This window comes from Carex rostrata, chromosome 25, assembly GCF_964058835.1.
Source record: "Carex rostrata chromosome 25, lpCarRost1.2, whole genome shotgun sequence".
NCBI lineage: Eukaryota > Viridiplantae > Streptophyta > Magnoliopsida > Poales > Cyperaceae > Carex > Carex rostrata.
This window is the reverse complement of record NC_135942.1, coordinates 30,409-45,784: the sequence shown is the minus strand read 5'-3', so window position 1 is coordinate 45,784 and position 15,376 is coordinate 30,409. Positions and strand designations below refer to the sequence as shown.

The 15,376-nt window shown below is 38.5% G+C and overlaps 1 long non-coding RNA gene across 4 annotated transcripts; it reads right to left on the bottom strand.

The window, feature by feature from the left end:
- Window positions 1-11,076: 11,076 nt before the first annotated feature.
- On the bottom strand, window positions 11,077-15,376 carry LOC144543981 (uncharacterized). 4 transcript variants are annotated; one of them, XR_013508117.1, is made up of 5 exons: window positions 15,263-15,376; window positions 14,876-15,024; window positions 14,553-14,638; window positions 14,166-14,268; window positions 13,817-13,864 (listed from the first exon to the last, which is right to left on the bottom strand). It is a non-coding gene; the product is annotated as an uncharacterized LOC144543981 (long non-coding RNA). The 4 variants fall into 4 exon arrangements; XR_013508116.1 differs by having other exon boundaries at window positions 14,553-14,655; window positions 14,939-15,024; XR_013508115.1 differs by lacking the exons at window positions 13,817-13,864; window positions 14,876-15,024; window positions 15,263-15,376 and adding an exon at window positions 11,077-11,141 and having other exon boundaries at window positions 14,236-14,268; window positions 14,553-14,797.

The window sequence follows — 15,376 nt, the reverse complement described above, 5'->3', positions numbered from 1 at the left end:
AAACAGAAATAACTAACAAGTCACGGCCAAGTCAGCTTTGGCTGACTTCTACCGGACAGGTACACGAAACTGCACATCTAATGGGAAGCAAGCAAAGAAGCCAGCAAATCCTCAGCTATCTAATTCAACTGAAAAAAGGTCAAAAATAGTAAACAAGAATAATTAAAACGTACCTTGCATAAAATCTGGCAAAAAGAATACCTGAATCAAACCAAACAGATTTGCAGTTTAGTTACCTTCAAAATCAATGCCGTCCAGTTGTGCTTCTCAGCTCAGCTGCCGCGGACTCCTCCCTTCAAATATTACCTCAGCTTCCTTCAAAATGCGACAAGAAAAACCCTGAAATTAAAATACAACAAAAAGTGAATTCAGTTGCATGGGATGATGAAACAGAAATAACTAACAAGTCACGGCTAAGTCAGCTTTGGCTGACTTCTACCGGACAGGTACACGAAACTGCACATCTAATGGGAAGCAAGCAAACAAGCCAGCAATTTCTCGGCTATCTAATGCAACTGAAAAAAGGTAAAAAATAGTAAACAACAATAATTGAAACGCACCTTGCATAAAATCTGGCAAGAAGAATACCTGAATCAAACCAAACAGATTTGCAGTTTAGTTACCTTCCAAATCAATGTCGTCCAGTTGTGCTTCTCAGCTCAGCTGCCGCGGACTCCTCCCTTCAAATATTACCTCAGCTTCCTTCAAAATTCCACATGAAAAGCCCTGAAATTAAAATACAACAAAAAGTGAATTCAGTTGAATCGGATGATAAAACAGAAATAACTAACAAGTCACGGCCAAGTCAGCTTTGGCTGACTTCTACCGGACAGGTACACGAAACTGCACATCTAATGGGAAGCAAGCAAACAAGCCAGCAATTTCTCGGCTATCTAATGCAACTGAAAAAAGGTAAAAAATAGTAAACAACAATAATTGAAACGCACCTTGCATAAAATCTGGCAAAAAGAATACCTGAATCAAACCAAACAGATTTGCAGTTTAGTTACCTTCCAAATCAATGCCGTCCAGTTGTGCTTCTCAGCCCAGCTGCCGCGGAATCCTCCCTTCAAATATTACCTCAGTTACCTTCAAAATGCTACAAGAAAAGCCCTTAAATTAAAATACAACAAAAAGTGAATTCAGTTGCATGGGATGATAAAACAGAAATAACTAACAAGTCACGGCCAAGTCAGCTTTGGCTGACTTCTACCGGACAGGTACACGAAACTGCACATCTAATGGGAAGCAAGCAAACAAGCCAGCAATTCCTCGGCTATCTAATGCAACAGAAAAAAGGTAAAAAATAATAAACAACAATCATTGAAACGTACCTTCCATAAAATCTGGCAAGAAGAATACCTGAATCAAACCAACCAGATTTGCAGTTTAGTTACCTTCAAAATCAATGCCGTCCAGTTGTGCTTCTCAGCTCAGCTGCCGCGGACTCCTCCCTTCAAATATTACCTCAGCTTCCTTCAAACTGTCACAAGAAAAGCCCTTAAATTAAAATACAACAAAAAGTGAATTCAGTTGCATGGGATGATAAAACAGAAATAACTAACAGGTTACGGCCAAGTCAGCTTTGGCTGACATCTACCGGACAGGTACACGATACTGCACATCTAATGGGAAGCAAGCAAACAAGCCAGCAATTTCTCGGCTATCTAATGCAACTGAAAAAAGGTAAAAAATAGTAAACAACAATAATTGAAACGCACTTTGCATAAAATCTAGCAAAAAGAATACCTGAATCAAACCAAACAGATTTGCAGTTTAGTTTCCTTCCAAATCAATGCCGTCCAGTTGTGCTTCTCAGCCCAGCTGCCGCGGACTCCTCCCTTCAAATATTACCTCAGCTACCTTCAAAATGCTACAAGAAAAGCCCTTAAATTAAAATACAACAAAAAGTGAATTCAGTTGCATAGGATGATAAAACAGAAATAACTAACAAGTCACGGCCAAGTCAGCTTTGGCTGACTTCTACCGGACAGGTACACGAAACTGCACATCTAATGGGAAGCAAGCAAACAAGCCAGCAATTCCTCGGCTATCTAATGCAACTGAAAAAAGGTAAAAAATAGTAAACAAAATAATTGAAACGCACCTTGCATAAAATATGGCAAAAAGAATACCTGAATCAAACCAAACAGATTTGCAGTTTAGTTTCCTTCCAAATCAATGCCGTCCAGTTGTGCTTCTCAGCCCAGCTGCCGCGGACTCCTCCCTTCAAATATTACCTCAGCTACCTTCAAAATGCTACAAGAAAAGCCCTTAAATTAAAATACAACAAAAAGTGAATTCAGTTGAATGGGATGACGAAACAGAAATAACTAACATGTTACGGCCAAGTCAGCTTTGGCTGACTTCTACCGGACAGGTACACGAAACTGCACATCTAATGGGAAGCAAGCAAACAAGCCCGCAATTTCTCGGCTATCTAATCCAACTGAAAAAAGGTAAAAAATAGTAAACAACAATAATTAAAACGTACCTTCCATAAAATCTGGCAAAAAGAATACCTGAATCAAACCAACCAGATTTGCAGTTTAGTTACCTTCCAAATCAATCTCGTCCAGTTGTGCTTCTCAGCCCAGCTGCCGCGGACTCCTCCCTTCAAATATTACCTTAGCTACCTTCAAAATGCTACAAGAAAAGCCCTTAAATTAAAATACAACAAAAAGTGAATTCAGTTGCATAGGATGATGAAACAGAAATAACTAACAAGTCACGGCCAAGTCAGCTTTGGCTGACTTCTACCGGACGGGTACACGAAACTGCACATCTAATGGGAAGCAAGCAAACAAGCCAACAATTACTCGGCTATCTAATGCAACAGAAAAAAGGTATAAAATAATAAACAACAATAATTAAAACGTACCTTGCATAAAATCTGGCAAGAAGAATACCTGAATCAAACCAAACAGATTTGCAGTTTAGTTACCTTCCAAATAAATGTCGTCCAGTTGTGCTTCTCAGCTCAGCTGCCGCGGACTCCTCCTTTCAAATATTACCTCAGGTTCCTCCAAAATGCCACAAGAAAAGCCCTGAAATTGAAATACAACAAAAAGTAAATTCAATTGCATGGGATGATAAAACAGAAATAACTAACAAGTCACGGCCAAGTCAGCTTTGGCTGACTTCTACTGGACAGGTACACGAAACTGCACATCTAATGGGAAGCAAGCAAACAAGCCAGCAATTCCTCGGCTATCTAATGCAACAGAAAAAAGGTAAAAAATAATAAACAACAATAATTGAAACGTACCTTATATAAAATATGGCAAGAAGAATACCTGAATCAAACCAAACAGATTTGCAGTTTAGTTACCTTCAAAATAAATGCCGTCCAGTTGTGCTTCTCAGCTCAGCTGCCGCGGACTCCTCCCTTCAAATATTACCTCAGCTTCCTTCAAAATGCCACAAGAAAAGCCCTGAAATTAAAATACAACACAAAGTGAATTCAGTTGCATGGGATGATGAAACAGAAATAACTAACAAGTCACGGCCAAGTCAGCTTTGGCTGACTTCTACCTGACAGGTACACGAAACTGCACATCTAATGGGAAGCAAGCAAACAAGCCAGCAATTACTCGGCTATCTAATGCAACAGAAAAAAGGTATAAAATAATAAACAACAATAATTGAAACGTACCTTGCATAATATCTGGCAAGAAGAATACCTGAATCAAACCAAACAGATTTGCAGTTTAGTTACCTTCAAAATCAATGCCGTCCAGTTGTGCTTCTCAGCTCAGCTGCCGCAGACTCCTCCTTTCAAATATTACCTCAGGTTCCTCCAAAATGCCACAAGAAAAGCCCTGAAATTGAAATACAACAAAAAGTAAATTCAATTGCATGGGATGATAAAACAGAAATAACTAACAAGTCACGGCCAAGTCAGCTTTAGCTGACTTCTACCGGACAGGTACACGAAACTGCACATCTAATGGGAAGCAAGCAAACAAGCCAGCAATTCCTCGGCTATCTAATGCAACAGAAAAAAGGTAAAAAATAATAAACAACAATAATTGAAACGTACCTTATATAAAATATGGCAAGAAGAATACCTGAATCAAACCAAACAGATTTGCAGTTTAGTTACCTTCAAAATAAATGCCGTCCAGTTGTGCTTCTCAGCTCAGCTGCCGCGGACTCCTCCCTTCAAATATTACCTCAGCTTCCTTCAAAATGCCACAAGAAAAGCCCTGAAATTAAAATACAACACAAAGTGAATTCAGTTGCATGGGATGATGAAACAGAAATAACTAACAAGTCACGGCCAAGTCAGCTTTGGCTGACTTCTACCTGACAGGTACACGAAACTGCACATCTAATGGGAAGCAAGCAAACAAGCCAGCAATTTCTCGGCTATTTAATGCAACTGAAAAAAGGTAAAAAATAGTACATAACAATAATTGAAACGTACCTTCCATAAAATCTGGCAAGAAAAATACCTGAATCAAACCAAACAGATTTGCAGTTTAGTTACCTTCCAAATCAATGCCGTCCAGTTGTGCTTCACAGCTCAGCTGCCGCGGACTCCTCCCTTCAAATATTACCTCAGCTTCCTTCAAAATGCGACAAGAAAAGCCCTTAAATTAAAATACAACAAAAAGTGAATTCAGTTGCATGGGATGATAAAACAGAAATAACTAACAAGTTACGGCCAAGTCAGCTTTGGCTGACTTCTACCGGACAGGTACACGAAACTGCTTATCTAATGAGAAGCAAGCAAACAAACCAGCAATTCCTCGGCTATCTAATGCAACTGAAAAAAGGTAAAAAATAATAAACAACAATAATTGAAACGTACCTTATATAAAATCTGGCAAGAAGAATACCTGAATCAAACCAAACAGATTTGCAGTTTAGTTACCTTCAAAATCAATGCCGTCCAGTTGTGCTTCTCAGCTCAGCTGCCGCGGACTCCTCCTTTCAAATATTACCTCAGGTTCCTCCAAAATGCCACAAGAAAAGCCCTGAAATTGAAATACAACAAAAAGTAAATTCAATTGCATGGGATGATAAAACAGAAATAACTAACAAGTCACGGCCAAGTCAGCTTTAGCTGACTTCTACCGGACAGGTACACGAAACTGCACATCTAATGGGAAGCAAGCGAACAAGCCAGCAATTCCTCAGCTATCTAATGCAACAGAAAAAAGGTAAAAAATAATAAACAACAATAATTGAAACGTACCTTATATAAAATCTGGCAAGAAGAATACCTGAATCAAACCAAACAGATTTGCAGTTTAGTTACCTTCAAAATAAATGCCGTCCAGTTGTGCTTCTCAGCTCAGCTGCCGCGGACTCCTCCCTTCAAATATTACCTCAGCTTCCTTCAAAATGCCACAAGAAAAGCCCTGAAATTAAAATACAACACAAAGTGAATTCAGTTGCATGGGATGATGAAACAGAAATAACTAACAAGTCACGGCCAAGTCAGCTTTGGCTGACTTCTACCTGACAGGTACACGAAACTGCACATCTAATGGGAAGCAAGCAAACAAGCCAGCAATTTCTCGGCTATTTAATGCAACTGAAAAAAGGTAAAAAATAGTACATAACAATAATTGAAACGTACCTTCCATAAAATCTGGCAAGAAAAATACCTGAATCAAACCAAACAGATTTGCAGTTTAGTTACCTTCCAAATCAATGCCGTCCAGTTGTGCTTCACAGCTCAGCTGCCGCGGACTCCTCCCTTCAAATATTACCTCAGCTTCCTTCAAAATGCGACAAGAAAAGCCCTTAAATTAAAATACAACAAAAAGTGAATTCAGTTGCATGGGATGATAAAACAGAAATAACTAACAAGTTACGGCCAAGTCAGCTTTGGCTGACTTCTACCGGACAGGTACACGAAACTGCTTATCTAATGAGAAGCAAGCAAACAAACCAGCAATTCCTCGGCTATCTAATGCAACTGAAAAAAGGTAAAAAATAATAAACAACAATAATTGAAACGTACCTTATATAAAATCTGGCAAGAAGAATACCTGAATCAAACCAAACAGATTTGCAGTTTAGTTACCTTCAAAATCAATGCCGTCCAGTTGTGCTTCTCAGCTCAGCTGCCGCGGACTCCTCCTTTCAAATATTACCTCAGGTTCCTCCAAAATGCCACAAGAAAAGCCCTGAAATTGAAATACAACAAAAAGTAAATTCAATTGCATGGGATGATAAAACAGAAATAACTAACAAGTCACGGCCAAGTCAGCTTTAGCTGACTTCTACCGGACAGGTACACGAAACTGCACATCTAATGGGAAGCAAGCAAACAAGCCAGCAATTCCTCGGCTATCTAATGCAACAGAAAAAAGGTAAAAAATAATAAACAACAATAATTGAAACGTACCTTATATAAAATATGGCAAGAAGAATACCTGAATCAAACCAAACAGATTTGCAGTTTAGTTACCTTCAAAATAAATGCCGTCCAGTTGTGCTTCTCAGCTCAGCTGCCGCGGACTCCTCCCTTCAAATATTACCTCAGCTTCTTTCAAAATGCCACAAGAAAAGCCCTGAAATTAAAATACAACACAAAGTGAATTCAGTTGCATGGGATGATGAAACAGAAATAACTAACAAGTCACGGCCAAGTCAGCTTTGGCTGACTTCTACCTGACAGGTACACGAAACTGCACATCTAATGGGAAGCAAGCAAACAAGCCAGCAATTTCTCGGCTATTTAATGCAACTGAAAAAAGGTAAAAAATAGTACATAACAATAATTGAAACGAACATTCCATAAAATCTGGCAAGAAAAATACCTGAATCAAACCAAACAGATTTGCAGTTTAGTTACCTTCCAAATCAATGCCGTCCAGTTGTGCTTCACAGCTCAGCTGCCGCGGACTCCTCCCTTCAAATATTACCTCAGCTTCCTTCAAAATGCGACAAGAAAAGCCCTTAAATTAAAATACTACAAAAAGTGAATTCAGTTGCATAGGATGATAAAACAGAAATAACTAACAAGTTACGGCCAAGTCAGCTTTGGCTGACTTCTACCGGACAGGTACACGAAACTGCTTATCTAATGAGAAGCAAGCAAACAAACCAGCAATTCCTCGGCTATCTAATGCAACTGAAAAAAGTTAAAAAATAATAAACAACAATAATTGAAACGTACCTTATATAAAATCTGGCAAGAAGAATACCTGAATCAAACCAAACAGATTTGCAGTTTAGTTACCTTCAAAATCAATGCCGTCCAGTTGTGCTTCTCAGCTCAGCTGCCGCGGACTCCTCCTTTCAAATATTACCTCAGGTTCCTCCAAAATGCCACAAGAAAAGCCCTGAAATTGAAATACAACAAAAAGTAAATTCAATTGCATGGGATAATAAAACAGAAATAACTAACAAGTCACGGCCAAGTCAGCTTTAGCTGACTTCTACCGGACAGGTACACGAAACTGCACATCTAATGGGAAGCAAGCAAACAAGCCAGCAATTCCTCAGCTATCTAATGCAACAGAAAAAAGGTAAAAAATAATAAACAACAATAATTGAAACGTACCTTATATAAAATATGGCAAGAAGAATACCTGAATCAAGCCAAACAGATTTGCAGTTTAGTTACCTTCAAAATAAATGCCGTCCAGTTGTGCTTCTCAGCTCAGCTGCCGCGGACTCCTCCCTTCAAATATTACCTCAGCTTCCTTCAAAATGCCACAAGAAAAGCCCTGAAATTAAAATACAACACAAAGTGAATTCAGTTGCATGGGATGATGAAACAGAAATAACTAACAAGTCACGGCCAAGTCAGCTTTGGCTGACTTCTACCTGACAGGTACACGAAACTGCACATCTAATGGGAAGCAAGCAAACAAGCCAGCAATTTCTCGGCTATTTAATGCAACTGAAAAAAGGTAAAAAATAGTACATAACAATAATTGAAACGTACCTTCCATAAAATCTGGCAAGAAGAATACCTGAATCAAACCAAACAGATTTGCAGTTTAGTTACCTTCCAAATCAATGCCGTCCAGTTGTGCTTCACAGCTCAGCTGCCGCGGACTCCTCCCTTCAAATATTACCTCAGCTTCTTTCAAAATGCGACAAGAAAAGCCCTTAAATTAAAATACAACAAAAAGTGAATTCAGTTGCATAGGATGATAAAACAGAAATAACTAACAAGTTACGGCCAAGTCAGCTTTGGCTGACTTCTACGGGACAGGTACACGAAACTGCTTATCTAATGAGAAGCAAGCAAACAAACCAGCAATTCCTCGGCTATCTAATGCAACTGAAAAAAGTTAAAAAATAATAAACAACAATAATTGAAACGTACCTTATATAAAATCTGGCAAGAAGAATACCTGAATCAAACCAAACAGATTTGCAGTTTAGTTACCTTCAAAATAAATGCCGTCCAGTTGTGCTTCTCAGCTCAGCTGCCGCGGACTCCTCCCTTCAAATATTAGCTCAGCTTCCTCCAAAATGCGACAAGAAAAGCCCTGAAATTAAAATACAACAAAAAGTGAATTCAATTGCATGGGATAATAAAACAGAAATAACTAACAAGTCACGGGCAAGTCAGCTTTGGCTAACTTCTACCGGACAGGTACACGAAACTGCACATCTAATGGGAAGCAAGCAAACAAGCCAGCAATTCCTCAGCTATCTAATGCAACAGAAAAAAGGTATAAAATAATAAACAACAATAATTGAAACGTATCTTGCATAATATCTGGTAAGAAGAATACCTGAATCAAACCAAACAGATTTGCAGTTTAGTTACCTTCAAAATAAATGCCGTCCAGTTGTGCTTCTCAGCTCAGCTGCCGCGGACTCCTCCCTTCAAATATTACCTCAGCTTCTTTCAAAATGCCACAAGAAAAGCCCTGAAATTAAAATACAACACAAAGTAAATTCAATTGCATGGGATGATAAAACAGAAATAACTAACAAGTCACGGCCAAGTCAGCTTTGGCTGACTTCTACCTGACAGGTACACGAAACTGCACATCTAATGGGAAGCAAGCAAACAAGCCAGCAATTTCTCGGCTATTTAATGCAACTGAAAAAAGGTAAAAAATAGTACATAACAATAATTGAAACGTACCTTCCATAAAATCTGGCAAGAAGAATACCTGAATCAAACCAAACAGATTTGCAGTTTAGTTACCTTCCAAATCAATGCCGTCCAGTTGTGCTTCACAGCTCAGCTGCCGCGGACTCCTCCCTTCAAATATTACCTCAGCTTCTTTCAAAATGCGACAAGAAAAGCCCTTAAATTAAAATACAACAAAAAGTGAATTCAGTTGCATAGGATGATAAAACAGAAATAACTAACAAGTCACGGCCAAGTCAGCTTTGGCTGACTTCTACCTGACAGGTACACGAAACTGCACATCTAATGGGAAGCAAGCAAACAAGCCAGCAATTTCTCGGCTATTTAATGCAACTGAAAAAAGGTAAAAAATAGTACATAACAATAATTGAAACGTACCTTCCATAAAATCTGGCAAGAAAAATACCTGAATCAAACCAAACAGATTTGCAGTTTAGTTACCTTCCAAATCAATGCCGTCCAGTTGTGCTTCACAGCTCAGCTGCCGCGGACTCCTCCCTTCAAATATTACCTCAGCTTCCTTCAAAATGCGACAAGAAAAGCCCTTAAATTAAAATACTACAAAAAGTGAATTCAGTTGCATAGGATGATAAAACAGAAATAACTAACAAGTTACGGCCAAGTCAGCTTTGGCTGACTTCTACCGGACAGGTACACGAAACTGCTTATCTAATGAGAAGCAAACAAACAAACCAGCAATTCCTCGGCTATCTAATGCAACTGAAAAAAGGTATAAAATAATAAACAACAATAATTGAAACGTACCTTATATAAAATCTGGCAAGAAGAATACCTGAATCAAACCAAACAGATTTGCAGTTTAGTTACCTTCAAAATCAATGCCGTCCAGTTGTGCTTCTCAGCTCAGCTGCCGCGGACTCCTCCTTTCAAATATTACCTCAGGTTCCTCCAAAATGCCACAAGAAAAGCCCTGAAATTGAAATACAACAAAAAGTAAATTCAATTGCATGGGATGATAAAACAGAAATAACTAACAAGTCACGGCCAAGTCAGCTTTGGCTGACTCCTACCGGACAGGTACACGAAACTGCTTATCTAATGAGAAGCAAGCAAACAAGCCAGCAATTCCTCGGCTATCTAATGCAACTGAAAAAAGGTAAAAAATAATAAACAACAATAATTGAAACGTACCTTATATAAAATCTGGCAAGAAGAATACCTTAATCAAACCAAACAGATTTGCAGTTTAGTTACCTTCAAAATCAATGCCGTACAGTTGTGCTTCTCAGCTCAGCTGCCGCGGACTCCTCCTTTCAAATATTACCTCAGGTTCCTCCAAAATGCCACAAGAAAAGCCCTGAAATTGAAATACAACAAAAAGTAAATTCAATTGCATGGGATGATAAAACAGAAATAACTAACAAGTCACGGCCAAGTCAGCTTTGGCTGACTTCTACCTGACAGGTACACGAAACTGCACATCTAATGGGAAGCAAGCAAACAAGCCAGCAATTTCTCGGCTATTTAATGCAACTGAAAAAAGGTAAAAAATAGTACATAACAATAATTGAAACGTACCTTCCATAAAATCTGGGAAGAAAAATACCTGAATCAAACCAAACAGATTTGCAGTTTAGTTACCTTCCAAATCAATGCCGTCCAGTTGTGCTTCACAGCTCAGCTGCCGCGGACTCCTCCCTTCAAATATTACCTCAGCTTCCTTCAATATGCGACAAGAAAAGCCCTTAAATTAAAATACAACAAAAAGTGAATTCAGTTGCATGGGATGATAAAACAGAAATAACTAACAAGTTACGGCCAAGTCAGCTTTGGCTGACTTCTACCGGACAGGTACACGAAACTGCTTATCTAATGAGAAGCAAGCAAACAAACCAGCAATTCCTCGGCTATCTAATGCAACTGAAAAAAGGTAAAAAATAATAAACAACAATAATTGAAACGTACCTTATATAAAATCTGGCAAGAAGAATACCTGAATCAAACCAAACAGATTTGCAGTTTAGTTACCTTCAAAATCAATGCCGTCCAGTTGTGCTTCTCAGCTCAGCTGCCGCGGACTCCTCCTTTCAAATATTACCTCAGGTTCCTCCAAAATGCCACAAGAAAAGCCCTGAAATTGAAATACAACAAAAAGTAAATTCAATTGCATGGGATGATAAAACAGAAATAACTAACAAGTCACGGCCAAGTCAGCTTTAGCTGACTTCTACCGGACAGGTACACGAAACTGCACATCTAATGGGAAGCAAGCAAACAAGCCAGCAATTCCTCAGCTATCTAATGCAACTGAAAAAAGGTAAAAAATAATAAACAACAATAATTGAAACGTACCTTATATAAAATCTGGCAAGAAGAATACCTGAATCAAACCAAACAGATTTGCAGTTTAGTTACCTTCAAAATAAATGCCGTCCAGTTGTGCTTCTCAGCTCAGCTGCCGCGGACTCCTCCCTTCAAATATTACCTCAGCTTCCTTCAAAATGCCACAAGAAAAGCCCTGAAATTAAAATACAACACAAAGTGAATTCAGTTGCATGGGATGATGAAACAGAAATAACTAACAAGTCACGGCCAAGTCAGCTTTGGCTGACTTCTACCTGACAGGTACACGAAACTGCACATCTAATGGGAAGCAAGCAAACAAGCCAGCAATTTCTCGGCTATTTAATGCAACTGAAAAAAGGTAAAAAATAGTACATAACAATAATTGAAACGTACCTTCCATAAAATCTGGCAAGAAAAATACCTGAATCAAACCAACCAGATTTGCAGTTTAGTTACCTTCAAAATCAATGCCGTCCAGTTGTGCTTCTCAGCTCAGCTGCCGCGGACTCCTCCCTTCAAATATTACCTCAGCTTCCTTCAAAATGCCACAAGAAAATCCCTTAAATTAAAATACAACAAAAATTGAATTCAGTTCTATGAGATGATAAAACAGAAATAACTAACAAGTCACTGCCAAGTCAGTTTTGGCTGACTTCTACCGGACAGGTACACGAAACTGCACACCTAATGGGAAGCAAGCAAACAAGCCAGCAAATCCTCAGCTATCTAATGCTACTGAAAAAAGGTAAAAAATAGTAAACAACAATAATTAAAACGTACCTTGCATAAAATCTGGCAAAAAGAATACCTGAATCAAACTAAAAAGATTTGCAGTTTAGTTACCTTCGAAATCAATGCCATCCAGTTGTGCTTCTCAGCTCAGCTGCTGCGGACTCATCCCTTCAAATATTCTCTCATCTTCCATCAATCTGTCACAAAAAAAGCCTTTAAATTAAAATACAACAAAAAATGAATGCAGTTGCATGGGATGATAAAACATAAATAACTAACAAGTCACGGTCAAGTCAGCTTTGGCTGACTTTTACCGGACAGGTACACGAAACTGCACATCTAATTGGAAGGAAGCAAACAAGCCAGCAATTTCTCGGCTATCTAATGCAACTGAAAAAAGGAAAAAAATAGTAAACAACAATAATTGAAACGTACCTTCCATAAAATCTGGCAAGAACAATACCTGAATCAAACCAATCAGATTTGCAATTTAGTTAACTTCAAAATCAATGTCGTCCAGCTGTGATTCTCAGCTCAGCTGCCGCGGACTTATCCCTTCAAATATTACCTCAGCTTCCTTCAAAATGCCACAAGAAAGGCCCTGAAATTAAAATACAAAAAAACTGAATTCAGTTGCATGGGATGATAAAACAGAAATAAGTAACAAGTCACGGCCAAGTCAGCTTTGGCTGACTTCTACCGAACAGGTAAACGAAACTGCACATCTAATGGGAAGCAAACAAACAAGTCAGCAAATCCTCAGCTATCTAATGCAACTGAAAAAAGGTAAAAAATAGTAAACAACAATAATTAAAACGTACCTGGCATAAAATCTGGAAGAATAATACCTGAATCAAACCAAACAGATTTGCAGTTTAGTTACCTTCAAAATCAATGTCGTCCAGTTGTGCTTCTCAGCTCAGCTGCCGCGGACTCCTCCCTTCAAATATTACCTCAGCTTCCTTCAAAATGCCACAAGAAAAGCCCTTAAATTAAAATACAACAAAAAGTGAATTCAGTTGCATGGGATGATAAAACAGAAATAACTAACAAGTTACGGCCAAGTTAGCTTTGGCTGACTTCTACCGGACAGGTACACGAAACTGCACATCTAATGGGAAGCAAGCAAACAAACCACCAATTTCTCGGCTATCTAATGCAACTGAAAAAAGGTAAAAAATAGTAAACAACAATAATTGAAACGTACCTTCCATAAAATCTGGCAAAAAGAATACCTGAATCAAACCAAACAAATTTGCAGTTTAGTTACCTTCCAAATCAATGCCGTCCAGTTGTGCTTCTCAACTCAGCTGCTGCGGACTCATCCCTTCAAATATTCGCTCAGTTTCCTTCAATCTGTCACAAGAAAAGCCCTTAAATTAAAATACAACAAAAATTGAATTCAGTTCTATGGAATGATAAAACAGAAATAACTAACAAGTCACGACCAAGTCAGCTTTGGCTGACTTCTACCGGATAGGTACACGAAATTGCACATCTAATTGGAAGGAAGCAAACAAGCCAGCAATTCCTCAGCTATCTAATGCAACAGAAAAAAGGTAAAAATTAGTAAACAACAATAATTGAAACGTACATTCCGTAAAATCTGGCAAGAAGAATACCTGAATCAAACCAAACAGATTTACAGTTTAGTTACATTCGAAATCAATGCCCTCCAGTTGTGCTTCTCAGCTCAGCTGCCGCGGACTCTTCCCTTTAAATATTCCCTCAGTTTCCTTCAAACTGTTACAAGAAAAGCCCTTAAATTAAAATACAACAAAAACTGAATTAAGTTGCATGGGATGATAAAACAGAAATAACTAGCAAGTCACGGCCAAGTCAGCTTTGGCTGACTTCTACCGGACAGGTACACGAAACTGCACATCTAATGGGAAGCAAGCAAACAAGCCAGCAATTACTCGGCTATCTAATGCAACAGAAAAAAGGTATAAAATAATAAACAACAATAATTGAAACGTACCTTGCATAATATCTGGTAAGAAGAATACCTGAATCAAACCAAACAGATTTGCAGTTTAGTTACCTTCAAAATCAATGTCGTCCAGTTGTGCTTCTCAGCTCAGCTGCCGCGGACTCCTCATTTCAAATATTACTTCAGGTTCCTCCAAAATGCCACAAGAAAAACCCTGAAATTGAAATACAACAAAAAGTAAATTCAGTTGCATGGGATGATAAAACAGAAATAACTAACAAGTCACGGCCAAGTCAGCTTTCGCTGACTTCTACCGGACAGGTACACGAAACTGCACATCTAATGGGAAGCAAGCAAACAAGCCAGCAATTCCTCGGCTATCTAATGCAACAGAAAAAAGGTAAAAAATAATAAACAACAATAATTGAAACGTACCTTCCATAAAATCTGGCAAGAAGAATACCTGAATCAAACCAAACAGATTTGTAGTTTAGTTACCTTCGAAATCAATGTCATCTAGTTGTGCTTCTCAGCTCAGCTGCCGCGGACTCATCCCTTCAAATATTCCCTCAGCTTCTTTCAAACTGTCAAAAGAAAAGCTCTGAAATTAAAATACAAGAAAAAGTGAATTCAGTTGCATGGGATGATAACTCAGAAATAACTAACAAGTCACGGCAAGTCAGCTTTGGCTGACTTCTACCGGACAGGTACACGAAACTGCGCATCTAATGGGAAGCAAGCAAACAAGCCAACAAATCCTCAGCTATCTAATGCAACAGAAAAAAGGTAAAAAATGGTAAACAACAATAATTGAAACATACCTTCCATAAAATCTTGCAAGAAGAATACCTGAATCAAACCAAACAGATTTACAGTTTAGTTACCTTCGAAATCAATGCCCTCCAGTTGTGCTTCTCAGCTCAACTGCCGCGGACTCTTCCCTTCAAATATTCCCTCAGTTTCCTTCAAACTGTCACAAGAAAAGCCCTTAAATTAAAATACAACAAAAAGTGAATTCAGTTGCATGGAATGATAAAACAGAAATAACTAACAAGTTACGGCCAAGTCAGCTTTGGCTGACTTCTACCGAACAGGTACACGAAACTGCACATCTAATGGGAAGCAATTAAACAACCCAGCAATTCCTCAGCTATCTAATACAACTGAAAAAAGGTAAAAAATAGTAAACAACAATAATTAAAACGTACCTTGCATAAAATCTGGCAAGAAGAATACCTGAATCAAACCAAACAGATTTGCAGTTTAGTTACCTTCGAAATCAATGCCATCCAGTTGTGCTTCTCAGCTCAGCTGCTGCGGAC